This window comes from Oncorhynchus masou, chromosome 14 (assembly GCF_036934945.1).
Source record: "Oncorhynchus masou masou isolate Uvic2021 chromosome 14, UVic_Omas_1.1, whole genome shotgun sequence".
Classification (NCBI taxonomy): domain Eukaryota; kingdom Metazoa; phylum Chordata; class Actinopteri; order Salmoniformes; family Salmonidae; genus Oncorhynchus; species Oncorhynchus masou.
Window position 1 is genome coordinate 17,643,386 of NC_088225.1, and position 13,697 is coordinate 17,657,082.

Genomic DNA, 13,697 nt, shown 5'->3' on the forward strand with positions numbered 1-13,697 from the left:
GATCCCCCACCCAACTCTTTAGCTCTTTGTGTCGCACTGCTTTGCTTTATCTTGGCCAGGTCGCAGTTGCAAATGAGAACTTGTTCTCAACTGGCCTACCTGGTTAAATAAAGGTGACATAAAAAAGCTGCTCTGATCAGAACACAGCAGGTTCTACCAATTAAGATAATTAAGATCACATCCTAAATATATCAAAAGCCTGATTAATATTGTCTCATTAGACCAGGACCTGAGCAAGAACAGCCAAACATGTCAGGATAACCGAGGCCATCGGCCCCTGTCCAATTAGGAAACACTATAGCCTTGATTGGCTGGTTTAACAGTGAGGATAACTAGGGCGGTGTGACACGCGACTTGACCACAAGCTCGTAACCTCAGATTGACTACGAGTTGAGAGAGGCAGAGGCCAGTGGAATGCTAAAGAGACTGGCCGTGATAGAGCAGACCTTTGATCTCTTGGGCTTATCCCAATAGGCAGAGGGGAGAGGGGGGGAAACCCTGCTTAACTAGAAATCCCCTTTTTACTTAAAGTGTCAGTGAGAGGATCATAAACCAGCCTGAGGCAGAGGGAAACAGACAGAGAACTGCTTTAAACTGGGGATTTAAAATGGAGGTCTGACTGGCCCCCTCCCTCCCTCTTACCCTCTCTCTGCATCCTCCTTACACAACCAACACATTACATACACTCACCTAGCAGGCACATGCACACACACACTGATATAGCTGCAATCTAAATAATGGAAACAATATCAAGTTGCCATAGTAATCGAAAATACTACTGTAGGTACCGTAACTGAACGCACACACGACTTATTCCCTGAATGGTTGAGCGAACGGGTCTCTTCCTGCACAGTAAACACAGCGTTTCCATTAGTGTTAAGTGTGTGTTCAGTGCTGTGTGACTCAGTCACTGCAGTGATGTTCCTGGGACTGTGGGGCACTGGCAAAACTTGTTATGCCACTAAGCCTTTCTAGCTTGGCTCTTCTCTGTGACACTTCATAAGAGCTTCATAAGGCTTCATAATAAATTCTGAGGTGACAAGACAGGCAGGGAGTCACATCCAGAGTACTGGGGGAATAGTTGTTGTCAGAACCACTGAACACACACACACATATGTAAATAACTAGTGAGGGGATTAAAGATCCCTGGTGGGAAAATAAATATGTTAATAACTGGTGCATGGGATATGAGTGTTAATCACAAGTGCAAGGTACATGAATACGTTCAGCACTGGCGTAGGAATATGCAACTGACATGTAGAAGTGATATAGACGATGTAAATCACTGCATTAGTCAATCAAAAGTGTGTGTAGATGATATAGATACAAGATGTAAGTCACTGGAATATGTTCATTATTTCCATGAGCAACATGAATGTGTAAATCACTTGCTTAAGCGCCGTGAAAAAATATAAATATCTATTGTGAGGACCATGGATATGTTAATAGCCTTCTATACTGTCTGTTCCCTCCTATTTGCATCAGAAACCCAAATCAAGATGCTATGATGAGGACTGTCGCAGCTGCAACAGTTGCCAGGGAAACCTGGTGGCAGGAACCTGTAGGGACATTGTGTTAGGATATGGGCACACTGTGAAAGGTGATGTGCTACTGTTGGAAGAACACTGGCCGGCTTGTAGAGGGATATGTTGTCTTAAAGGAACATGATTGACAGGGGGCATCAGGCACCATATGAGGGGCAAGCTGTGACGCTGTTTGGCGCATTATTCTGAGGGTAGGTAGTCATGGAAACAGGGTGTTGACTTAGCGAAATCACACTCGGAGCACTGATAGCTATGACATTCTGAAAGTAACAGAGTGAGAGAGAGCGTGAGCAAGCTTGTAAATCAAAGCAGGATCTATCCTGTCCTCCTTGTGCAGGAAAAGACCCCTTGCCGGCCATTTCACATTCTGTGTGTCTCATCTCAAGCACAGCTGTATTAGCCAAAGGGATACACACAAACAGTGATGTTTCAATTAAATGGAGAAAAAAAACCCACAAAAAAACTAATGCCACCAAGTTTCACAGAGTTCAACCGCCATTTTGTGTGCCAGGTATTTTAATTTTTCATGTGACTTCTGCTGACAGAACATCTTTCAGAAATATAACCAGTGTAATTAGCGAATTATAACAACAATAACAATATTACAATTGAGATAACACTTGATTTAAAAAAAGATAAAAAGGAAATAATCAAACTAGATAAAAAAACAAAATGAAAAAACACTTATAATAGCTTTTTTTTAATGAGATCTATACGTTTCTATATTTTTCATTTATTTGTCCTTTTCCTTAAAAAAACAAAATCACCCATCACCATATGATTCATCTAGGCTTTCTCTCTCTTTCATTGAATAGGTTTCTCTTACCTTTCAAACGCTTCAAAATGCTGTCCCCCTTTAGTTCCCTGCTGCCATGAATTCCATTCACACATGAGAACACTGAGTTCTGATATAATCCTCTGCAAACGAGCAGTCTTCCTCAAAGGTTCATGTCTTCCTCCAGGTTCATGTCCTGTCCTCCAGGTTCATGTCCTGTCTTTTACACAGCAGAATAAAACGAGGGGTCCTGATCGGCTGAGACTGGTGTTGTGGTACAAAACAGAGGAGTTTCTGAGGAGATATGGGCTGTGAGGATGCCATGTGGGAGCAGCCATTTTGAGGACCATGTATTTCCTGTTTCTGCAGGTTGGTGTTTGGTGGAACATAGACCATCCCCTGTTGTTGGAGTCAATATGGTGGTTGAAGGGATCATCATCGTGCCATGTGTAATCAAATCATTCCCCACTGAATCAATTATAAACATAACTTTCATAAGGATATACTAGGCTGCTCTGCCACCTATACACTGACTGTACAAAACATTAGGAACACCTGCTCTTTCCATGACATAGACTGACCAGGTGTAGACTATGATCCCTTATTGATATCACCTGTTAAATCCACTTCAATCAGTGTAGATGAAGGGGAGGAGTCAGTTTAAAGACAGATTTTTAAGCCTCAAGACAATTGAGACATGGATTGAGTATGTGTGCCATTCAGAGGGTGAATTTGAACGGGGTATGGTAGCAGGTGCCAGGCGCACCGGTTTGAGTGTGTCGATAGCTGCAACACTGCCGGGTTTTTCAAGCTCAACAGTTTCCTGTGTGTATCAAGAATGGTCCACCACCCAAAGGACATCCACCCAACCTGACAACTGTGGGATGCAATGGAGTCAACATGGCCCAGCATCCCTGTGGAACGCTTTTAACACCTTGCAGTCCATTCCCCGACCAATTGAGGCTGTTCTGAGGGTAAAATGGGGTTCAACTCAATATTAGGAAGGTGTTCCTAATGTTTTGTACATTCGGTGTATGATAATAATAACAATAATAATAGTAATAATGATGATAATTATAATAATCATTTCTCAATATCATGATATATTGCATACAGATATACTGAATGCATGAAGTTGAAACCGATCGCATTGCAATTTTAGATATTACCACTTGAATCAGAGCATGCTAAACCTATATCTGCTTTTAAGAGCTATCTACAGTATACGGTTGATAAGCATTTACTGAATTACTTTAATTATCATCATTATTATCATTACAATATCCATATTGTTTGTATCAAAGGGTGAAGTTTTGTAATCATATTTCATATGTTCTCATTAAATGGAGAGTAAAGATCCCCCTTCTCCAATGACCCTGTTTATGTAAATGTGGCATGAGAGGGAACGCTTTGTGATGCTACAAAACTTGAAGCCAAAATAAATTCAATCAAACACTGTGCCAGTTTCCAATTTTAGCTCTTGCTGATCCACAGCCTCCACTACAATATGTCCCTTTCCAGCACAGAATGTCGGCCATCTTGTTTCTAGCCAAACAAAGTTTTCATAGTGATGACCGCTATGACAGCAGTTCATATATTCTTCAGAAGCTGTGGCTATTTAGTCAGAAACTTGGTAAAGATTCTTCATAATTTATTTATTCGAATGAAAATATATTTATATATAATATGTACTTTCACAGTTTATTTGTATCTTTCGTAGTCCTTTTTGCTATTAGATTATTATTTTTACGACGATTCACTTCATATACCTTCCTCTCCTTTAAAGAGAGTAGCCAGTCAGATGTGAAAGAGGGGAGAAAGTGAGATTGAGCCCACTAAGTAAAACATAACCGTTGTTGATGTTGTTTCCTCTTCCTACACATTGCTTGTTGTCCGACACTAAACTGTGTTCTGCTCAATGGTTTACTTTCTGTCCTGTTCCACAGAGTGCATCTGGGCAGCCCTGTACTGCTCTGACACAGTCCCAAACACTTATCCGCCTACTTTAACATAGTGACGCAGATCTTATCTCTATATATACATGGTGACTTGGATAGTATCTGATAATATACGAGGTCATCTGTATTTAGTTATAACCGTGGTGATTCTTATTGTGTCTGGGTATTGAACCTGGTCACCTGATTCAGTCTGGGAATGCTGCGGATGGATATATAGATTGCGAGGGCTTTTATTTTGGCACAGACATGCGCAAGTTTGGCACATAGTTGTCAATCTCATGATGCACTGTGTATGTGTTAGCAGATAGAATGTTCCTGTCCTTGTGTCGGGCTGTGTGTGTCTGTGTTTGTCTTGGAGTGTCTCAGAAGATGTTAATGCTTGGACTGGTGTCAATCTCTCCTCTCTCTCGCTCTCTCTCTCTATGCACTAACCATACAAAGCAGTGTCTATGTAATATTTCATATTCTGCCTGCCTACACTTTCTATCGAAATATGGCCATGGGGATAGTACAATCAGACTCCTCTCTCTCCCTCCATCTCCCTGTTGTCTCTTCATCGCTCTCTCTTTTTCCATCTGTCTTTCTCTCAGATCTGAGTCTCTTGCACATTCTCCTTGGAGCCACTCTTGAAGAGCAGAGGCTCGATCTGAGGGTTCTGGCCTTTCCCCATGAGCCCCTTCAGAGAGCTGTGGATGCCCAGCTGGGGCAGGGGCACAGGGGAGGGCAGCGAGCCACCCGTGGGGGTGCCACCACTGGTGGAGGTGGGCCCCTGTGCGCAGGAGTTGGGGGTGCTCTGGTTCTGGGAACAGGGGGAGAGGGAGGGGTTGTTGTTGTTGTTGAGGCCCATGCCCAGGCCCATCATGTTGTTGTTGAAGTGGTGGGCCTTGTAGTAGTGGTTGAGGTGCTCCTGTCTGGCCAGGTTGGGTAGGTTGACCATCTCTGGGTGATGCATCCTCAGACTCTGCCCTCCTCCTACTCCTCCCCCTCCGCCTCCATCCCGAGAGACGGTGCCGCCCCCTGAGATGCCGCTCCCGCGTCCACCAGCACCTGCGCCAATCTCGTCCTCTACGTTGATGATCTCGATGGCGCGGGCGGGGCCGTGGTGCTTGTGCAGCTGGTGCTGCTTCCTCAGCTTGTAGAAGACCACCAGCATCACGGCTGCCATGAAGGTAATGGCCACGAAGCAGCCAATGATGATCTTGGTGGTCTTCATCACGTCATCAAGGCCAGAATAGCCCGTCTCGGCAGTGATGGGCACAGTAAAGGTGGGCCGAGTGGCCCGGGACGAGGACAAGGACCAGGCTGACAGGGAGGAGGCGGTAGTAGGGAGCCCCCCCCTCCACTGGTGGCCTGACGGGGTAATGACGTATGACTCGTTGTGGCTGTTCATGACGCCCGCGTAGACTGTCGGGCCCTCGTTGGGCTCCACCGTCTCCACTGTGACAGTAGTGAAGTAGCTGACGCCAACGTCGGCGGCAGTGACATTAAGCACGGCGGTTGCCGTGGTGTTGCCAGCCGAGTTGGTCACCATGCAGGTGTACTGACCCGTGTCCCTCAGCGTGACGTTGGTAAAGTTGAGCGTACCGTCGTGCAGCACGGAGATCCGGACCCGGTAGGAGCCATGGGTCATCAGGGTGCCGTTGGGCGTGAGCCAGTTGACCGAGGTCATGGTGGTGCCCGTGCGACACTTCAGCTCTGCAGCCATGCCCTCGGTAACGTTGAGGTCGGTGGGCGGCTCCACGATGACGGGAGCGTAGCAGGTGAAGTGGCTCTGGTCCAGCTCCCGATGTACCTGCCCTTCAGGCCGGGTGGAGCGTGGCAGCGGGCGCAGCACGTAGTGTTACTGGGCACCGTCTCCTTCAGCCACCAGCTGAGCCACAGCACGTCACAGTTGCACACCCAGGGGTTGTGGTTGAGGTGCACCCGCTCCAGCTGGTGCAGCGGGGTGAAGAGGTCATGGGGCAGCGAGTGCAGGGAGTTGTGGGAAAGGTTGAGCTCCTCCAGGTTCTTCAGGTCGTCGAAGGCGTTGCGCTCGATGACCTTCACTTGCGAGTGCATGAGCCACAGCTTACGGAGCGACACCAGGCCCTGGAAGGAGCCAGGCCGGATGATCTCCAGACGGTTCCCAGACAGCTCCAGCTCCTCCAGACGCACCAGGGCCGTCAGGTTGGGGATGTCCTTCAGACCACACATGCCCAGGTTCAGGTAGCGCAGGTTGACCAGGCCCACGAAGGCGGCGTCTGAGATGTAGTCCAGCTTCTTGAGCTCTCCCAGGTCCAGCCGGCGCAGCGAGGGCACGCGGTGGAAGGCGTAGCCCGGCAGCGTCTCGATGGGGTTGTTCCGTAACCACAGCTCCCGCAGCTTGCTGAGGTACTCAAAGGCCTGTGAGGGGACCAGGGTGAGGCGGTTGTCGAACAGCTCCAGCGTATTGAGGTTGGGCAGGCCATTGAATGCTCCCACCTCAATCTGACTGATTTTGTTCTTAGACAGCTGCAGGATCTCAAGGTGCCTCAAGTGCTTGAAGGTGTCTGACTTGATAACCTGGTGGGGAGAGAGGGAGAGGGAGAATGTTAATATCTCACAACATGAAGAGTGACTAGACTGTGTAAACAGGGTGCAGCTCCAGTGGCTGTGACATCTGGGTAGAGTGTGAAAGCAATAGCACAGGTGTGAATGCAGGGACACTATCGGAACATTACCCTAATGTTTTACAAACATGAACATCAACTCAAATCTTACAGTGAGAGAAAACAAAAACAAAAACCACTGACATGAGCCAAATTAAAATTTACAACACTAACACAAATTATGAACACAGAAGCTGAAATGATTAATTGTGGTGTATCCGTTTTGGTAAATGAACAGACAACAGACGTGGTTGTTTTTCTCAAGGTGCACTTGGACTGGGTAGGCCCCTGGACACCCCACACCAGCATCTTGGCTGTCCAAACGGAGCTCATTTGGCCAGGCATCAGACACACAGCTAGTGAGCAGGACTAAAATCCCTTTAAATCTATTTTAATTGTTTTTATTATTTTATTTAACCTTTATTTAAGTCATCTATGGCTGTGTGAGATATGTGTGGGCAATGCTCTCAGTGAGGGAGGCAGTGAGAAGCTCCTGGAGCCAGGCCACTGCATCCTCCTTATGTGGAGCAGGAGGGGGGAGAGTGATAGGGAGGGTGGGGGTGTTTAAGAGGGGAGTGGGAGCTGTCAAAGCTTTACTCTCAGGGTACTTGGGGGAGAGAAGAGAAAAAATATACCAGAGAATCTAGGATGCCTCCAGGTGTTACAATATTTTTAGATTTTTAATCATTTCAAGTGGGGCTTCGGGATACAACAAATCCAATCAGAATCCGTTGGCTAAGAGGGAAGTGTAATGAATAGTGTTATTATTTCTTTATTTCATATTTTAACAAGCTGCATCTCTGTAACTCGTAAGACAAAACCATGAGAGTTGATGTTCCCTTTTCATTCTGTAGCCATCATATACAGTTCAATCATCTGCCTTTCTGAGTGAGATAGAATGGCTGTTTGTCCACTTCCTCTCTCTGCAGTCACTTTACTGATTTGCCACAAACTTTGCCAAAACGAATGAGCATTAGCCTAAAACACTCTGTATCCAAATTCACAAATGGACTTAGCGTGTTCAGCAACCTCGTGTCTGTGAAGTTGTCTAGACATTTCTAGAGTGCAGTACATTAGCGTATTCAGCAACCTCGTGTCTGTGAAGTTGTCTAGACATTTCTAGAGTGCAGCACATTAGCGTATTCAGCAACCTCGTGTCTGTGAAGCTGTCTAGACATTTCTAGAGTGCAGTACATTAGCGTATTCAGCAATCTCGTGTCTGTGAAGTTGTCTAGACATTTCTAGAGTGCCGCACATTTCTGAGCGCAAAGTTCCTAAATACATAAACTGAAAACAGCGGGAATATGTCTTCTATTACACGGCTGACATGCTGAGGACGTTCACATTGGGAAGCTGGGGTTAGATGCAGTGTCCCAGTGCAGCTGTAAAACCACTACAACTACCTTGGGGTTCTGACATACAATCTGCTAACACGTGTGTTCCTGTTTCTTTGCTGTTTGCTGTGTTACTGTTTGATTTCCATATTAACATGACCTCCATTTGAATTGCAAAACGGTTGGGGAACACTTGTAGAACATAGGCATTATTCCATGGTAATTATAAGTGAATGACAGGTAATTACATTGAAACAAGTAAATAAAAACAGCCATTTACATAATGCTTACCAACATACAGTACACGCACACGCACACACTTATGCATGGGCATGCACGCACACAAACACACAGACACACACACACAGTCAAACAAAAGAAATTAACATAGTGGATAATGCTCAGTACAGTCCATATTTACCTCTATTGAATTCTCCTGCAGGTTGAGGTATCGTGTGTTGACTGATATGCTCTCAGGCACCCCATCCAGACTCTGTCTTGTACAGATGACTCGACTGGCCTGATTGGAGCAGCTGCAGTGGGTGGGGCAGGGGGAGGCGGCCTCTACAAATTCTGGCCCATAGAGGAGGAGCCGCAGTAGCAGCTGAACCAATAGGAGGAGGAGGGGAGAGGGGCAGGGAAGGCAGGTCACCGTGGTGATGCGCATGGCAACTGGGACATGACCCTGCCCTTTCTCCGAAGATGTTGATCCCAAGATGATGGATTCCTCAACCAGGTTGACTTTGCTTAGTTTCTCCAGTGGCAATTTGTTCCTTTTAATGTTTCATTTTTAAAGGTGTTTTATCTTCCGTCTATCTCTGTTTTTTCCAGGGGGTTTAACAGAAATATGTGCATAAACAGATGTTACTCCTTTTTTTCTGTCATCTAGGGATTTGAGTGGGGCCTTTGAGAAGAATCCACGAGTTACTGTGAGAGAGAGAGAGAGAGACAGAGACAGAGACAGAGACAGAGAGAGAGAGAGAGAACACAGACATTAGAAATAGTACAGTATACTATGCTCCTCCAATTGTTTAGAAACATTTACACTGAGCAGAACTGATGGAAAAGTCAGTATTGTTCCAGGTATAAGTTATTCTGAAAGGACTGTGGATCCTGTGCATAACTTGAGAAGCCTTAAAAGGTGCGTGTCATTGCTCATTAGTGAAGGTCAAGTATTACAGCAAATCACTGTAGTTAACAGCAGTGTCATCATACAATAGACATCTTTACAATATTGCAACTCTGGATCATGCATTTCAGGTTACTGTCCGCCCTTGGAATGAAAGGTAATATTGTAATCCTAACACTCATGACTATATTATTCATGAATTGGTTCTACAGTATATGCACTCACGCGTTCAAGACAACAGTTCTCAGGACGACAGTACAATACCAATAATATTGTTTAAAGAGATTCTTTTGAGATACCTGTCAGGACCCGGTTACGAATCTGGGTCTCCGGAGTGAGAAACAGTCACTTAACCAACTGAGCCACGAATAGTCAGCAGAACCCAGAAGATGAGGCAGACACAGCAGTACTTAAGACGGTGTATTTAATAAAGTAAAAAGGAGAAGTCCTTCAATACAAAAATGGCAAATCCAAAAGGTGGTAGGAATAGCACAAAAAAGCCTCAAGAGATACTCAAAAACAAAAACAGAATTCCACAAGAGCATCCACCGGAATCGACAAGAATACACAGAACACTAGGGCTGGGTGCTAACATACAAACACAGAGCACAGAACTGAGGGAAACTAAGGGTTTAAATACAATCAGGGGAAACGAGGCACAGGTGCAAATAATAATGGGGAACAAGGGAAAAAACATAAGGTCAAAAAGCACAATGGGGGCATCTAGTGACCAAAACCCGGAACAACCCTGGCCAAATCCTGACAATACCTTTGAATACTTTTTAGCCAGTAGTTCTGAAAGTAAAGCTCACAATCTAAACGAGGTCCCTGAAAATTGCGTACTACATCACGTACTGTTTGAGCAGATATGTGCACCATGTCACTCTCTCTCTGCCTCTCTCTGCCTCTCTCTGCCTCTCTCTGCCTCTCTCTGCCTTTTGCTAGCTGTCACTCAAATGGCGAGGGGCTGAAGCTCATTGGCTAGAACTGAAATTGCTAGGGGCTGGCCCACAAGGGGGAAAATGTATGAAATGGCGCAGCACAGCTTTCAAACTAGGGATTTCGTAGCTAATTGAGGTAAGAAAAAAAAAACTTAGTATTCGCCAAAGTTCCAGAGCATGTCTTTAAATCCCAGTGTCCAAACACTGAGTTGTGACTTCAACCCAAATCCTCTCTCTATTAGCATTGCACGGGTATTGGGTTGACAGTACTAATTCTTTTTCCATACTGGCTCTGCATTACATGCTCTAGGGGCCACAGAATGGTGGTGAAGGGTGCAGTCTTCCTTAACACTGATAGATGGTTAACTCTACCCAGGCTCCTGCAGCCAGCGAAGGAGAATTGCTCTCCCTCTGCAGGTCATTTAGACCTGAATAATCTTAAATAATGGCATACAGTCCACTATTATTAATGATGATGGTTGTAATGATGGGACTCTGACACGCAAATACATTTCACACGCTTGGCATTCACACTTGGCTCAGGGAAAAAAACAAGAGGAGAGATTGAGAGAGAGAAAGGGAGAGAGAGGGATTATTAATCTGATAAATGACTGTACAGCTGAAGGGAGAGAAGGGAATTATCAACACTACAGTAATAGATGAAAACTGAACAGTTGCAGAGAGGCAATGGGAGAGTGAAGGGGGGGGAAGTGAAAGAGCGAAAGAGAGAGGAGAGAGAGGGAGAGAGAGAAAGAAAGAACAAGAGGTTGGGCAAAGTGGGAGAGAGATAGTGAAACAGAGAGAGAGATGAGAGAGAGGGGTAGGGAAAGAACAAGATATTGGAAGTCAAGAGAGAGCGAGAAAGAAAGAGAGAGAGAGCAAGAGATTGGGGATAGAGAGAGAAAGAGAAGGAGATAAAGATAGATGGATGGAGTAGAGGGAGTAAGAGGGATGCTAGAGGGACAGAAGCAGAGGAGAGAGATGAGAGAGAGGGGTAGACAAAGAACAAGATATTGGGGAGAGAGGGAGAGAAGGCAAGAGAGAGCGAGAGATTGGGGATAGAGGGAGAAAGAGAGGGAGATAAAGATAGATGGATGGAGTCGAGGGAGTGAGAGGGATGCTAGAGGAACAGAAGCAGAGGAGAGAGAGGGGGCGGGGTAGAGAAAGAACAAGATATTGGGGATAGAGCGAGATAAAGATAGATGGATGGAGTAGAGGGAGTGAGAGGGATGCTAGAGGGACAGAAGCAGAGGAGAGAGAGAAATAGTTGGGGGAATGAAAAAGAGAATGGTCGTAGAGAGAGAAAAAGATGGAGTAATAAAAATTAGATAGGAGAGAGGTAGGGGAAAGACTCAATAGAGAGATGAATATAAAGTAGACAGAGATGGAGGGAGGGGAACGACACAGAGATGCATATACAACAGAGAGAGCAATGGAGAGATGGAGGGGAAAGACAATACAGAAGAATGAATTTTAAAAAGATGGAGATGCACAGAAGAGATTTCTCTCACTGAAAGGTAGATGAGTAGGGAAAGAGAGAAGGAGAAAGAGAGAGGGAGCAAAAGAGGGGTGAGATTGATCAATAATTTGTACGCAGAGTGCAATGACATTAAAACACAAACAAGGACACCATCTCTGTGTGAAGTGAACAGGACACAGGTCCGGTCCTGACCTGCTGCTGCTGGGAACGTCACAGCTCTAGAACCAGATACTGTGTACTGGAACCGTCAGTCACAGCTCTAGACCAGAACCAGTAGGATACTGGGACAGTCACAGCTCTAGACCAGAACCAATAGGATACTGGGACCGTCACAGCTCTAGAACCAGATACTGTGTACTGGAACCGTCAGTCACAGCTCTAGACCAGAACCAGTAGGATACTGGGACAGTCACAGCTCTAGACCAGAACCAGTAGGGTACTGGGACAGTCACAGTTCTAGACCAGAACCAGTAGGGTACTGGGACAGTCACAGCTCTAGACCAGAACCAGTAGGATACTGGGACAGTCACAGCTCTAGACCAGAACCAGTAGAATACTGGGACAGTCACAGCTCTAGACCAGAACCAATAGGATACTGAGACAGTCACAGTTCTAGACCAGAACCAGTAGAATACTGTGACAGTCACAGCTCTAGACCAGAACCAGTAGGATACTGGGACAGTCACAGCTCTAAACCAGAACCAGTAGGGTACTGGGACAGTCACAGTTCTAGACCAGAACCAATAGGATACTGAGACAGTCACAGTTCTAGACCAGAACCAGTAGAATACTGGGACAGTCACAGCTCTAGACCAGAACCAGTAGGATACTGGGACCGTCACAGCTCTAGACCAGAACCAGTAGGATACTGGGACAGTCACAGCTCTAGACCAGAACCAGTAGGGTACTGGGACAGTCACAGCTCTAGACCAGAACCAGTAGGATACTGGGACAGTCACAGCTCTAGACCAGAACCAGTAGAATACTGGGACAGTCACAGCTCTAGACCAGAACCAATAGGATACTGAGACAGTCACAGTTCTAGACCAGAAACAGTAGAATACTGGGACAGTCACAGCTCTAGACCAGAACCAGTAGGATACTGGGACAGTCACAGCTCTAGACCAGAACCAGTAGGGTACTGGGACAGTCACAGTTCTAGATCAGAACCAATCGGATACTGAGACAGTCACAGTTCTAGACCAGAACCAGTAGAATACTGGGACAGTCACAGCTCTAGACCAGAACCAGTAGGATACTGGGACCGTCACAGCTCTAGAACCAGATACTGTGTACTGGAACCGTCAGTCACAGCTCTAGACCAGAACCAGTAGGATACTGGGACAATCCCAGCTCTAGACCAGAACCAGTAAGATACTGGGACAATCACAGCTCTAGACCAGAACCAGTAGGATACTGGGACAGTCACAGCTCTAGACCAGAACCAGTAGGATACTGGGACAGTCACGGCTCTAGACCAGAACCAGTAGGATACTGGAACAATCACAGCTCTAGACCAGAACCAGTAGGATACTGGGACAGTCACAGCTCTAGACCAGAACCAGTAGGATACTGGGACAGTCACAGCTCTAGACCAGAACCAATAGGATACTGGGACAGTCACAGCTCTAGACCAGAACCAGTAGGATACTGGGACAGTCACAGCTCTAGAACCAGATACTGTGTACTGGAACCGTCAGTCACAGCTCTAGACCAGAACCAGTAGGATACTGGGACAGTCACAGCTCTAGACCAGAACCAATAGGATACTGGGACAGTCACAGCTCTAGACCAGAACCAGTAGGATACTGGGACCGTCACAGCTCTAGAACCAGATACTGCGTACTGGAACCGTCAGTCACAGCTCTAGACCAGAACCAGTAGGATACTGGGACAGTCACAGCTCTAG

The 13,697-nt window shown here is 46.0% G+C and overlaps 1 pseudogene; it reads right to left on the reverse strand.

Annotated features, from left to right (window-relative positions):
• Positions 1-2,042: 2,042 nt before the first annotated feature.
• The window catches only part of LOC135554419 (leucine-rich repeat-containing protein 4B-like), a 30,589-nt pseudogene continuing 18,934 nt past the window's right edge, over positions 2,043-13,697 (reverse strand).